The sequence below is a fragment of the Somniosus microcephalus genome, unplaced genomic scaffold (genome assembly GCF_052327205.1).
Source record: "Somniosus microcephalus isolate GS21.2 unplaced genomic scaffold, FLI_Smic_1.0 unresolved_chr3, whole genome shotgun sequence".
NCBI classification, from domain to species: Eukaryota; Metazoa; Chordata; class Chondrichthyes; order Squaliformes; family Somniosidae; genus Somniosus; species Somniosus microcephalus.
This window is the reverse complement of record NW_028225181.1, coordinates 62,178,198-62,192,963: the sequence shown is the minus strand read 5'-3', so window position 1 is coordinate 62,192,963 and position 14,766 is coordinate 62,178,198. Positions and strand designations below refer to the sequence as shown.

General features: G+C 47.2%; 1 protein-coding gene across 1 annotated transcript in view; it reads left to right on the top strand.

Annotated features, from left to right (window-relative positions):
* Nucleotides 1-2,761: 2,761 nt before the first annotated feature.
* LOC147091610 (uncharacterized) overlaps nt 2,762-14,766 on the top strand; it is a 105,280-nt gene continuing 93,275 nt past the window's right edge. Inside the window, exons 1-2 of the mRNA XM_085976836.1 lie at nt 2,762-3,150; nt 8,400-8,702. The gene's annotated coding sequence lies outside the window, so the exon portion shown is untranslated. The remainder of the gene's footprint in view (nt 3,151-8,399; nt 8,703-14,766) is intronic.

Here is a 14,766-nt window from a genome sequence, read left to right as displayed (position 1 = left end):
AAACATCTGCTCTCCTGTGAATTCAAAACCCCTCGGGTGTTTACAAGTTCTCCCTCGCCACTACTTCAATTTAGATAGTGCCTTTCAAATCCTCTGGACATCTCAAAACACCTGACAACCTAAGATTACTCTTCAATGAAGGAACAGCCAGACAATCTGTTTTAGATGGTGTTGGCTGAGTTGTGAAATGTTGGTGACATAGGAACAGGAGTTGGCCATTCAGCCCTTCCAGTCTGCTCTGCCATTCAATTAGATCATGGCTGATCTGTACCTCAACTCCATGTACCCACCTTAGCTCCATATCCCTTGATATCCTTACAAAGGTGGTTGGGACACGGAGACACCTTTTTCTTCTTCAATTACTGCTACGGGACTTATATCCACCCGAACTGAAGATTTCACCTGAATGACTGTGTAAGGGTAAACCGGGAGAGCTTCTTCTCCCCTCTGGTATAAAGGGTCGACGTCCGCCTTATTCCCTATCAATCACTCAGAGTCCTGCGAGGCCTCCCGCCTGATCCATTACACCAAACGCCAGACCATCTCCTCCTGGGAGATCCAGACCGCCGTCCGCCTCCTGCTGCCCGGGGAACTGGCCAAGCATGCCGTCTCGGAGGGGACCAAAGCAGTCACCAAATACACCAGCTGCAAATAAAGCCTCTCGTTCCTCCCACCTTAAAAACTCAACCCAAAGGCTCTTTTCAGAGCCACTCACGAGATCCGGAAGGGACTATTTATTTTAATTTGACTAATGACATTTGAAATATGGACAGCATAAAGAATGAAACTCTTTTAAAAAATGTTTTATCATCTTTTCTTTATTTAACCCTCACTTTCATTTTTTTTGTCGTATGTTCAGATTTTGCTGGTGTTTTTTTGTAATATAGTATATCGTTAATTTAAAATAGATTGAAATTTAAAAATATATAACAAAATGATGCATTGTCACTGCCCTGTTTTGTACAAAGCACTCATTTATAAGCGGGTCGCTGAAAAGCTAAAATGAAATTAAATCTGTCAATTCAGGAACCAGTAATTTTAAAGGATCAATTTGCCATAATTCACAATTTAATAATGAATTATTCAGTCTCACAGATGCCATTTTAATGATTAAGAACATAAGAACATAAGAAATAGGAGCAGGAGTAGGCCAATCGGCCCCTCGAGCCTGCTCCACCATTCAATAAGATCATCGCTGATCTGATCCTAACCGCCAACCCACTATCACAGAACCATCTCCTGAATCTAACAGAATTAGACACACAAAATAGGAGCTGGATCAGGCTACATGGCCCCTGGGCCCGCTCCGCTACCCACAGGGCCATGACCGATCCGAACCTAGACTCATGTCCAAATTCCTGCCCGCTCCCCGTAACCCTTAATTCCCTTTACTTCTAGGAAACTGTTTATTTCTGTTTTAAATTTATGTAATGATGTAGCTTCTACAGCTTTTTGGGGCAGCATATTCCATGGACCTACCACCCTCTGAGTGAAGTAGTTCCTCCTCATCTCAGTTTTGAAAGAGCAGCCCCTTATTCTAAGACTATGCCCCCTAGTTCTAGTTTCACCCATCATCGGGAACATCCTCCCCGCATCCACCCGATCCAACCCCTTCACAATCTTATATGTTTCAATAAGATCGCCTCTCATTCTTCTGAACTCCAATGAGTAGAGTCCCAATCTACTCAACCTCTCCTCATATGTCCATCCCCTCATCCCCGGGATTAACCGAGTGAACCTTCTTTGTACTGACTCGAGAGCAAGTATGTCCTTTCTTAAGTATGGACACCAAAACTGTATGCAGTATTCCAGGTGTGGTCTCACCAATACCTTGTACAACTGAAGCTATACCTCCCTATTTTTATATTCTATCCCCCTAGCAATGAAAGCCAACATTCCATTGGCCTTCTTAATCACTTGCTGCACCTGCATACTAACCTTTTGAGTTTCGTGCACCAGGACCCCCAGATCCCTTTGTACTTCAGTACTTTCCAGTTTCTTGCCATTAAGATAATAACTTGCTCTACGATTTTTCCTGCCAAAGTGCATAACCTCACACTTTCCAGTATTGTATTCCATCTGCCAAATCTCTGCCCACTTACTTAGCCTGCCTATGTCCCCTTGCAGGTTTTTTATGTCCTCCTCACTCACTACTTTCCCTCCCATCTTAGTATTATTCAGTCCCACAGACGCTATAATTTTAATTAAAATGATTATTCAGTCCCACAGATAACAATCTTTAGCAGTAATGATTATTATTTAGTCTCACAAATGCCATAGTTTTAATTATTATTCAGCCCCAGATACCATAATTTTAACGATTATTATTCAATCCCACAGATGCAATCATTTAAACAATAATGATTATTATTCAAATCCACAGATAATGATTATTATTCAATCCCACAGATGCAATGATTTAAACAATAATGATGATTTTTCAGTCCCACAGATGCAATGATTTTAATAACTGGTTAATATTCAGTCCCACAGAGGGCCATCACTTTAACAATAACGAGTCTGATTCACAGACGAGCTCTTATTCTATAAGCCGCCTTTTTCGTTGGTGTCGGAGGTTGGAGCGGATTGAAAAACGCGCCAATCAGAGGCCGAGATTTGCCGGGTTTTCAGCCAATCAGAAGGCGTGGCTGGGCTGGGCTGGGCGGGGCCGGCGGCTGCTATAAAAGCCGCAGCCCGGAGCGAGGAGGAGCAGTTGGAGAACAGAGTTAGAGAGGACCCCCCCCCCCCCGGGGGAAGGACAGCCCACGCCCCCGCCCCCCCGCCCGGGGAGAAGGGACAGCAGTCGGCCGGCACCTTGGACAACAAGGGCTCGCCGGTGGGCGGGGCTATGACCTCACCCGCGCGCTGAGGCGGTTGAACGGCCGATCAGGAGCCACGTGACCCCGGAGCTGGTGGCGGCCTTTGAACACAGTGGGCGGGACCCCGAGGCGTTGCGGGCTGCGATTCGTGAGCGCAGCTGTCAATCTACGAGTCGCAGCCAATAGAAGAGACGGACTCCGTGACGGATTTTAAGCGCGCGCTGTGTGGACGCAGTGCGCATGCTCGGTGCTGCTCGCAGTCCCCGGATGAGGCTCCGGTTTGAGGAAGGAGATAAAATGGCGGCGGGACTGAGGAGCGGCGGATGGTGCGGTGAGTGTGGATCAGAGAATCTCCGACATTTACAGCAGCGCCGGCCTCGCTCAGGCAATCTCTGGGAACATTGGGTCGAAGTGGGGCTGGTGGTGGAAGCGGGAGGGTGGCGTGCTTGGGGCGAAGGGGCCGGTTGGGGTGGGGGGTGCTTGGGTTGACGTGCGCTGCCTGCGCTTGTCTTCCGATTGTTCCTAGCGAAGAGACTCGGTGTTCGGAACCTTCCCGGATTCTTCTCCACTTTGTGCGCCCTTGGGCCAGGGATTCCCAGGTGTTGGTGGGGATGTTGCACTTTTTCAAGGAGGCTTTGAGGGTGTCCTTGAAGCATTTCCTCTGCCCACCTGGGGCTCTCTTGCCGTGCCGGAGCTCCGAGTCGAGAGCTTGTTTTGGGAGTCTCGTATCGGGCATGCGGACAATGTGCCCCGTCCATCGGAGCTGATCGAGTGTGGTCAAAGCTTCGATGCTGGGGATGTTGGTCTGAGCGAGAACACCAATGTTGGTGCGCCAACCTGCCAATGGATTTGCAGGATCTTGCGGAGGCAGCGTTGGTGGTACCTCTCCAGTGCTTTGAGGTGCATGCTGTACGTGGTCCGTGTCTCTGAGGCATACAGCAGGGCGTGTATCACTGCTGCTCTGTAGACCATGAGCTTAGTGCGGGGTTTGAGGTCCTGGTCTTCAAACACACTCTTCCTCAGGCGACCGAAGGCTGCACTGGCACACTAAAGGCGGTGTTGGACTTCGTCATCGACGTCTGTCCTTGTTGACAGTAGGCTCCCGAGGTATGGAAAGTGGTCCATGTTGTGAGACTATGCCCTGAGACTATGCCCCCTAGTTCTAGCCACTCCAGCCAGGGGAAACAACCTCTCGGCATCTACCCTGTCAAGCCCCTTCAGAATCTTGTATATTTCAGTGAGATCACCTCTCATTCCCCTACATTACACTCCATCTGCCACCTTACTGCCCACTCACTTAGTCTCTCTGTATCCCTTTGCAGACTCTCTGTCCTCACCGCTTACTGTCCCACCTAGATTTGTAGCGTCAGCATACTTGGATAAATTACACATTGTCCCTTCATCTAGGTCATTAATATAGATTGTAAATAGCTGAGGCCCCAACACTGATCCTTGCGACACCCCACTAGTTACAGCCTGCCAACCTGAAAAAGATCCGTTTATCCCTACTCTCTGTTTTCTGTCTGTTAACCAATCCTTGATCCATGCTACTATATTACCCCAACCCCATGAGCCCGAATCTTGTGCAATAACCTTTTATGTGACACCTTATCGACTGCCTTTTGGAAATCTAAATATACTACATCCACTGGTTCCACTTTATCTACCCTGCTAGTAACATCATCAAAAAACTAATAAATTTGTCAAACATGATTTCCCTTTCATAAAACCATGTTGACTCTGCCTAATCATGTTACGATTTTTCTAAGTGCCCTGATACCACTTCCTTAACACTGGATTCCAGTGTTTTCCGAATGACTGATGTCGGGCTAACTGGCCTGTAGTGCCCTGTTTTCTCTCTTCCCTCCTTTCTTGAATTGCGACCTTCCAATCCGCTGGGACCATTCCAGAATCTAGGGAATTTTGGAAGATCAAAACCAATGTATCCACTATCTCTTCAGTCACCTCTTTTACAACCCTAGGATGTAGGCCGTCGGGTCCAGGGGATTTGTCGGTTTTCAGTCCTATTAGATTCTCTAGTACTTTTTCTACTTATATGAATTATGTTCAGTTCCTCACCCTCATTAGACCCTTGGTTCCCCACCATTTTTGGTCTGCTTTTTGTGTCTTCTACTGTGAAGACAGATACAAAATACTTGTTTAACGTTTCTGCCATTTCCTTATTCCCCATAATAATTTCTCCTGTCTCAGCCTCTAAGGGACCAATGTTTACTTTTGCTACTCTCTCCCTTCCTACATACTTGTAGAAACTCTTACAATCTGCTTTTAGATTTCTTGCTCGTTTTCTGTCATTGCATTTTTTCCCGTTTTTATCAATTTTTGGTCAATCTTTGGTTTCTGAAACTCTCTCAATCCTCAGGCTTACTATTCTTTGCAACATTATAAGCTTCTGTCAATCTAATGCTATCCTTACCTTCTTTAGTTAGCCATGGTTGGATCACTTCCCGTGGAGTTTGTTTCTCAATGGAATATATTTTAGTTGAGAATTATGAAATATTTCTTTAAATGCTAGCCACTGCTTATCTACCGCCATACCTTTTTAATCTATTTTTCCAATCTACCTCCGCCAACTCTCCCCTCACACCTAATGTAATTGGCTTTATTTAAGTTTAAGACAATAGTTTTGGACTTAGGCAAGCCACTCTCAAAATGAATGTGAAGTTCTAACATATTATGATCACTCTGCCCCAGAGGATGCTTTACTATGAGATTGCTAATTAACCCTGTCTTATTACACAATACAAGTTGTAACATTGTTGGTTCCATGCCATTTTGTTCCAGGAAACTGTCCCGAATGGATTCCATGAACCCGTCCTGCAGACTCATGCTCGACAGCCCTGTAGGTTAAGGCTCTTCAAGTGTACACCCAAGTACTTTTTAAATGTGCTGAGGGTCTCTGCCTCTACCATCCTTTCAGACAGTGAGTTCCAGACCCCCACCACCCTTTGGGTGAAAAAAATTACATCTGCTCTGCACCCTCTAGTGGATGGACAGGGGAGAAAGGTCTTTACTAGCCGAGGCATAGAATATAAGAGCTGGGAGGTAATGCGTGAACTGTATAGCTAGGCCACAGCTAGAATACTGCGTGCAGTTCTGGTCAACACATTACAGGAAGGATGTGATTGCACCAGAGGGTGCAGAGGAGATTTACGGGGATTTGCCTGGGCTGGGGAATTTTTGCTATGTGGAAAGATTGGATAGGCTGGGGTTGTTTTCTTTGGAACAGAGAAGGCCAAGGGGAGACTCGATTGAGGTGTATCAAAGTATATGGGTCCTAGATAGAGTGGATAGGAAAGACCTATTTCCCTTAGCAGAAGGGTCAATAATCAGGGGGGCATAGATTTAAAGCAGATGGTCAAAGGATTAGAGGGGTTTTGAGGTGAGTTTTTTTACACCGAGGGTGGTGGAGGTCTGGAACTCACTGCCTGAAAGGGTGCTGGAGGCAGAGAACCTCATCACGTTTAAAAACTGCTTGGATATGCACTTGAAGTGCCGTAAGCTACCAGGCTATGGACCAAGTGCTGGAAAGTGGGATTAGAGTGGATAGATCTTTGTCAGCCGGCTCAGACAAGATGGGCCAAATGGCGGCCTTCTGTGCAGTAAATTTCTATGATTGTGTAACCCGGGGAGGATGGGTCCAGTGAGATCAGACAGTGGGTAACCCGGAGAGGATGGGCCCAGTGAGATCAGGCAGTGTGTAACCCGGGGAGGATGGGCCCAGTGAGATCAGGCAGTGTGTAACCCGGGGAGGATGGGCCCAGTGAGATCAGACAGTGTGTAACCCGGGGAGGATGGGCCCAGTGAGATCAGGCAGTGTGTAACCCGGGGAGGATGGGCCCAGTGAGATCAGACAGTGTGTAACCCGGGGAGGATGGGCCCAGTGAGATCAGGCAGTGTGTTACCCGGGGAGGATGGGCCCAGTGAGATCAGACAGTGTGTAACCCGGGGAGGATGGGCCCAGTGAGATCAGGCAGTGTGTTACCCGGGGAGGATGGGCCCAGTGAGATCAGACAGTGTGTAACCCGGGGAGGATGGGCCTAGTGAGATCAGACAGTGTGTAACACGGGGAGGATGGGCCCAGTGAGATCAGACAGTGTGTAACCCGGGGAGGATGGGCCCAGTGAGATCAGACAGTGTGTAACCCGGGGAGGATGGGCCCAGTGAGATCAGACAGTGTGTAACCCGGGGAGGATGGGCCCAGTGAGATCAGACAGTGTGTAACCAGGGGAGGATGGGCCCAGTGAGATCAGACAGTGTGTAACCCGGGGAGGATGGGCTCAGTGAGATCAGACAGTGTGTAACCTGGGGAGGATGGGCCCAGTGAGATCAGACAGTGTGTAACACTGGGAGGATGGGCCCAGTGAGATCAGACAGTGTGTAACCCAGGGAGGATGGGCCCAGTGAGATCAGGCAGTGTGTAACCCCGGGGAGGATGGGCCCAGTGAGATCAGACGGTGTGTTACCCGGGGAGGATGGGCCCAGTGAGATCAGACAGTGTGTAACCTGGGGAGGATGGGCCCAGTGAGATCAGACAGTGTGTAACCCGGGGAGGATGGGCCCAGTGAGATCAGACAGTGTGTAACCCGGGGAGGATGGGCCCAGTGAGATCACAGTGTGTAACCCGGGGAGGATGGGCCCAGTGAGATCAGGCAGTGTGTAACCCGGGGAGGATGGGCCCAGTGAGATCAGACAGTGTGTAACCCGGGGAGGATGGGCCCAGTGAGATCAGACAGTGTGTAACACGGGGAGGATGGGCCCAGTGAGATCAGACAGTGTGTAACCCGGGGAGGATGGGCCCAGTGAGATCAGACAGTGTGTAACCCGGGGAGGATGGGCCCAGTGAGATCAGACAGTGTGTAACCCGGGGAGGATGGGCCCAGTGAGATCAGGCAGTGTGTAACCCGGGGAGGATGGGCCCAGTGAGATCAGACAGTGTGTAACCCGGGGAGGATGGGCCCAGTGAGATCAGACAGTGTGTAACACGGGGAGGATGGGCCCAGTGAGATCACAGTGTGTAACCCGGGGAGGATGGGTCCAGTGAGATCAGACAGTGTGTAACCCGGGGAGGATGAGCCTAGTGAGATCAGGCAGTGTGTAACCTGGGAAGGATGGGCCCAGTGAGATCAGACAGTGTGTAACCTGGGAAAGATGGGTCCACTGAGATCAGACAGTGTGTAACCCGGGGAGGATGGGCCCAGTGAGATCAGACTGTGTAACCCGGGGAGGATGGGCCCAGTGTGATCAGACAGTGTGTAACCCGGGGAGGATGGGCCCAGTGAGATCAGGCAGTGTGTAACCCGGGGAGGATGGGCCCAGTGAGATCAGACAGTGTGTAACCTGGGAAAGATGGCCCCAGCTTCGGTTTGCCTAAAGCACAGGGAAATTGTACATTTCTATCCAGAACTTTGGTGATTTGCTGGAAGCCCAGGCGGGCGTGGCGGGGATCTGAGAAAAGGGACAACATCAGACAGAAGCACTCGGACCCAAACTTTTATTTTTATTAAGCTGAAGAAAAGTCTACATTACATTACTTCACACTATTCATGTTGTTATTTTCAGTCCTGCCATAATTAGATTTCCCGGTGAAAGACTGAGTGATTGAGAAAGGTCCACAGCTGAGAGTGAACAGGGATTGCAGACTGAGGAACGACAACAGGTGAACCAACACAGGATTGTGAGAGCACCAACTGGAGAGAACTCTTCTGATTCAAAGAGCTTCCAGAGATCGACTGGGGGAGAAAGGTCAGAGAGAGGCCCATTGACTCAGATACACACTGGTCCTGGAGATGGACCAGGGAGAAAGGTCAGAGAGTCCCATTGACTCAGATACACACTGGTCCTGGAGATGGACTGGGGAGAAAGGTCAGCGAGAGTCCCATTGACTCAGACACACACTGGTTCCTCCCTCCCTTCCATTTCCTGATTTACAGCTATTTCTGGGATGTTACTTGTATCCTCTATGGTGAAGACCGATACAAAATACCTGTACAATTCAACTGCCATCTCCTTATTTTCCATTATTAATTCCCTGACTTTTTTTATCGGACCAACACTCACTTTGTTAAATCTTTTCTTTATTAAATATCTATAGAAACTCTTACTATCTGTTTTTATATTTCTAGCTAGCTTTCTCTCGTACTCTAATTTTTCTCACTAATCTTTTAGTCACTCTTTGCTGTTTTTTATATTCTGTCCTATCTTCTGACCTGCCAGCCATCCTTGCACAATTATATGCTTTTTCTTTAACTTGGATACTATCGTTAATTTTTTTAGTTAACCATGGATGGTGGGTCCTCCCCTTGGAATTTTTCTTTCTTGTTGGAATGTATATATTCTGTGTATTCTGAAATATCCCCTTAAATGTCTCCCACTGCATCTCAATTGACCTGTCCCTTAACCTAATTTGCCAGTTCACTTTAACTAGCTCTGCTTTCATGCCCTCGTAATTGCCCTGATTTAATTTTAAAATACTAGTCTTTGACCCATTCTTCTCTCCCTCAAACTGAAGGTAAAATTCAATCATATTATGATCGCTGCTACCTAGGGGCTCCTTCACTATGAGGTCTTTAATTAATCCTATCTCGTTGCACAATACCAGGTCTAGTATAGTCTGCTCTCTGGTTCCAGAACGTGCTGTTGTAAGAAACTATCCTGAAAACATTCTATGAACTCCTCATTTAGACTACCTTTGCCCATCTGATTTTTCTGGTCTCTATGTAGATTAAATCCCCCATGATTATTGCCATACCTTTCTGACAAGCTCCTATTAGTTCTTCCTTCATACTCCATCCTACTGTGTGGTTACTGTTAGGGGGCCTGTACACCACTCTCAAGTGACTTCTTGCCTTCATCATTTCTCATCTCTACCCAAACCGCTTCTACATCCTGGTTTCCTGAACTTAGGTCATCCCTCTCTATTGTGCCAGTACCATCATTAATTAACAGAGCCACCCCTCCACCTTTTCCTAGCTTTCTGTCCTTCCTAAATGTCACGTACTCTTCAATATTCAGGTCCCAATCTATGTCATCCTGCAGCCATGTTTCTGTAATGGCTATCAGATCACACTTATTTATTCCTATTTGTGCCATCAGTTCATCTGTTTTGTTTTGAATGCTACGTGCATTCAGATGCAGAGCCTTTAGTTTTGTCCTTTTTATTTTTGTAACCTCTAGCCTTAACTGTTGATTTACTCTTAGATTTGTCCTCTCTATCCCTTCCTGTCACGGTCTATTTATCATTTCCCATATTAATACCTTTCTCTATTGCCTTGTCTCTACTCTTTGATTTACCACATCTTCCCAAATTTGATCCCTTGCCCCCACTATTTAGTTTAAAACCCTCTCTACCGCCCTAGTTATATGACTCGCCAGAACACTGGTCCCAGCACGGTTCAAGTGAAGACCGTCCCAACGATACAGATCCCACTTGTGCCAGTGCCCCAGGAATCGAAACCCATTTCTCCCACACCAGTCTTTGAGCCACGCATTCATCTCTCTAATTTGATTTACCCTATGCCAATTTGCTCGTGGCTCAGGTAATAATGCAGACATTATTACCCTTGAGGTTCTGCTTTTTAATTTAGCCCCTAGCTGCTCAGTCTCTCAGCAGAACCGCTTTCCTAGTTCTAACTGTGTCGTTGGTAACTACATGGACCACGACCATTGGCTCCTCCCCCTCCCACTGCAAGTTCCTCTCCAGCCCAGAGCAGATATCCTGAACCCTGGCACCGGGCAGGCAACACAGCCATCTGGACTATCGCTCTTGGCCGCAGAGAACTGTATCTATCGCCCTGACTATGCTATCCCTTATTACCACTATATTCCTATTAACTCCCCCTGCTTGAATCGCTTCCTGTACCTCGGTGCCACGGTCAGTTTGCTCATCCACCCTGCAGCCACCGCTTTCATCCATACAGACCACAAGAACCTCAAACCTGTTGGACAATTGCAAAGGCTGAGGCTCCCCCACCTCCTGGGTCACCATACCTGCCTCACTTTTAATTTGAATGAATTAAAGGGTAAGGCATGGCAGGAGAGCTCTGTGCCGTGGTATGCTCGTCCTGCACTATGTGGGAAATCAGGGACACTTCCTGTGTCCCTGACGACCAGGTGTGCGGGAAGTGTATCCAGCTGCAGCTACTGACAGACCGCATTGCGGCGCTGGAGCTGCGAGTGGATACATACTGGAGCATTCGCAATGCTGAGGACGTCGTGGATAGCACGTTTAGGGAGTTGGTCACACCGCAGGTAAAGGCTGCACAGGCAGGAAGAGAATGGGTGGCCACCAGGCAGAGTAGTAGGCACAGGCAGGTAGTGCAGGGGTCCCCTGTGACCATCCCCCTCTCACAGATATGCCACTTTGGATATTGTTGGGGAGGATGGCTTATTGGGAAGGCAGCAGCAGCCAAATTCCTGGCACCGTGGGTGGTTCTGCTGCACAGGACGGGAGGAAAAAGAGTGGGAGAGCTATAGTAATAGGGGGTTCTATTGTAAGGGGAACAGATAGGTGTTTCTGCAGCCACAAATGTGACTCCAGGATGGTATGTTGCCTCCTGGTGCAAGGGTCAAGGATGTCTCCAGAGCGGCTGCAGAACATTTTGGAAGGGGAGGGTGAACAGCTAGTTGTCGTGGTGCATATAGGTACCAACGATATAGGTACAAAACGGGATGAGGTCCTAAAAGATGAATATAGGGAGTTAGGAGGTAAATTTAAAAATAGGACCTCCAAGGTAGTAATCTCAGGATTGCTACCAGTGCCACGTGCTAGTCAGAGTAGAAATAGAAGAATATTTCAGATGACTATGTGGCTAGAGGAATGGTGCAAGGGGGAGGGATTCAAATTCCTGGGACATTGGAACTGGTTCTGGGGGAGGTGGGGCTAGTACAAACCGGACGGTTTGCACCTGGGCAGGACCGGGACCGATGTCCTAGGGGGAGTGTTTGCTCGTGCTCTGGGGGAGGGTTTAAACTAAAATGGCAGGGGGTTGGGAACCTGAGCTGGGAGACGGAGGAAAGGGAAACAAGGATAGAAGCAAAAGACAGGAAGGAGAAAAACAAAGGTGGCGGTCAGAGAAATCATGGGTTTAAATCAAACCTAGCCACAGTAAATAATAATTCTAAAAGCTGTAAGAGTGTTAAAAAAACAAGCCTGAAGGCCTTGTGTCTTAATGCGAGGGGCATTCGTAATAAGGTGGAGGAATTAGTTGCGCAAATAGAGGTAAATGGATATGATATGATTGGGATTCCGGAAACATTGCTCCAGGGTGACCAAGGCTGGGAACTCAACATCCAGGGGTATTCAATATTCAGGAAAGATAGGCAAAAAGGAAAAGGAGGTGGGGTAGCATTGCTTTTTAAAGAGGAGATTAACACAATTGAAAGGAAGGATATTAGCTCTGATGATGTGGAATCTGTATGGGTAGAGCTGAGAAATACCAAGGGGCAGAAAACGTTAGTGGGAGTGTTATACAGACCGCCAAACAGTAATGCGGAGGTTGGGGATGGCATTAAACGGGAAATTAGAGACGTGTGCAATAAGGGCACAGCAGTTATCATGGGTGACTTTAATCTACATATAGATTGGGCTAACCAAATTAGTAACCATATACTGTGGAGGAGGAATTCCTGGATGGTTTCCTGGACCAATATGTCGAGAAACCAGCTAGAGATCAGGCCATTTTAGACTGGGTATTATGTAATGAGAAAGGATTAATTAGCAATCTTGTGCGAGGCCCCTTGGGTCAGAGCGATCATAACATGATAGAATTCTTCATTAAGATGGAGAGTGAAGTAGTTGACTCCGAGACTAGGGTCCTGAATTTGAATAAAGGAAACTACGATGGTATGAGGCGCGAGTTAGGTAGGATTGATTGGGGAATGTTACTCAAAGGGTTGATGGTGGATAGGCAATTGCAAACAATCAAAGATCGCATGGATGAACTACAGAATTTGTTCATCGCTGTTTGGCATTAAAAATAAAACAAAAAAGGTGACTCAACTGTGGCTAACAAGGGAAATTAGGGATAGCATAAGATCCAGGGAGAGGACATATAAATTGGCCAGAAAAAGCAGTAAACCTGAGGATTGGGAGCAGTTTAGGATTCAGCAAAGGTGGACAAAGGGATTAATTAAGAGGGGGAAAATAGAGTATGAGAGTAAGCTTTCAGGGAACATAAAAACTAACTGTAGATATGTGAAGAGAAAAAGATTGGTGAAGTCAAGCACAGGTCCCTTGCAGTCAAAATCAGGGGAATTTATAATGGGGAACAAAGAAATGGCAGGCCAATTAAATACATTGGTTCTGTCTTCACAAAGGAGGACACAAATAACCTCCCAGAGATGCCGGGGAACATAGGGTCTAATGAGAGGGAGGAACTGAAAGAAATCAGTATTTGTAGGGAAATGGTGTTAGGGAAATTGACGGGATTGAAGGCTGATAAATCCCCAGGGCCTGATAATCGACATCCTAGGGTACTTAAGGAAGTAGCCCTAGAAATAGTAGATGCATTGCTGGTCATCTTCCAAAATTCGATAGACTCTGGAACAGTTCCCATGGGTTGGAGGGTAGCTAATATTACCTCACTATTCAAAAAAGGTGGCCGACAGAAAATGGGGAAAATGCTAGAGTCCATTATAAAAGATGTAATAGCAGAGCACTTGGAAAATAGTGACAGGATCGGACAAAGTCAACATGGATTTACAAAAGGTAAATCATGCTTGACTAATCTACTGGAATTTTTTGAGGATGTAACTGGTAGAATAGATAAGGGAGAACCAGTGGATATGGTGTATTTGGACTTTCAGAAGGCTTTCGATTAGGTACCGTGTAAGAGATTAGCGTGTAAAGTTAAAGCACATGGGATTGGGGGCAAGGTACTGACTTGGATAGAGAACTGGGTGGCTGACAGGAAAAGAGTTGGAATAAATGGCTCTTTTTTCCGAGTGGCAGGCAGTGACTAGTGGGGTACCGCAGGGATCGGTCCTAGGACCCCAGCTATTCACAATATATATAAATGATCTAGGCGAGGGAACTAGATGTAACATCTCCAAGTTTGCAGATGACACAAAGCAGGGTGGGCGTGTGTGAGGAGGATGCCGAAAAACTCCAGTATGATTTGGACAGGTTGGGTGATTAGGCAGAAGCATGGCAGATGCAGTATAATGTGGATAAATGCGAGGTTCTCCACTTTGGTGGCAAAAACAGGAAGGTGGATTATTATCTGAATGGCAATAGATTGGGAGAAGGGGAGGTGCAACGAGACCTGGGTGTCCTTGTGCACCAGTCGCTGAAGGTAAGCATGCAGGTGCAGCAGGCGGTTAAGAAGGCAAATGGTATGTTGGCCTTCGTAGCGAGAGGGTTTGAGTACAGGAACAAGGATGTCTTGCTGCAGTTGTACAGGGCCTTGGTGAGACCACATCGTGAGTATTGTGTGCAGTTTTGGTCGCCTTATCTGAGGAAGGATGTTCTTGCCGTGGAAGGAGTTCAACGAAGATTCACCAGGCTGATACCTGGGATGGCAGGAATGACGTATGAGGAGAGATTGAGGAGAGATTGGGACGCTTGGGCTTTTACTCACTGGAGTTTAGAAGAATGAGAGGGGATCTCATTGAAACTTATAAAATTCTGACGGGACTGGACAGACTAGATGCAGGAAGGATGTTCCCAATGGTCGGGGAGTCCAGAACCAGAGGTCACAGTCTAAGGATACGGGGTAAGCCATTTTGGACAGAAATGAGGAGGATTTTTTTCACCCAGAGAGTGGTGAACCTGTGGAATTCTCTACCACAGAAGGCAGTAGAGGCCAATACGTTAAATATATTCAAGAAGGAGTTGGATATATTTCTTAAGGCTAAAGGGATCAAGGGGTATAGGGAGAAAGCAGGGACCGGGTACTGAATTAGATGATCAGCCATGATTGCGTTGAAT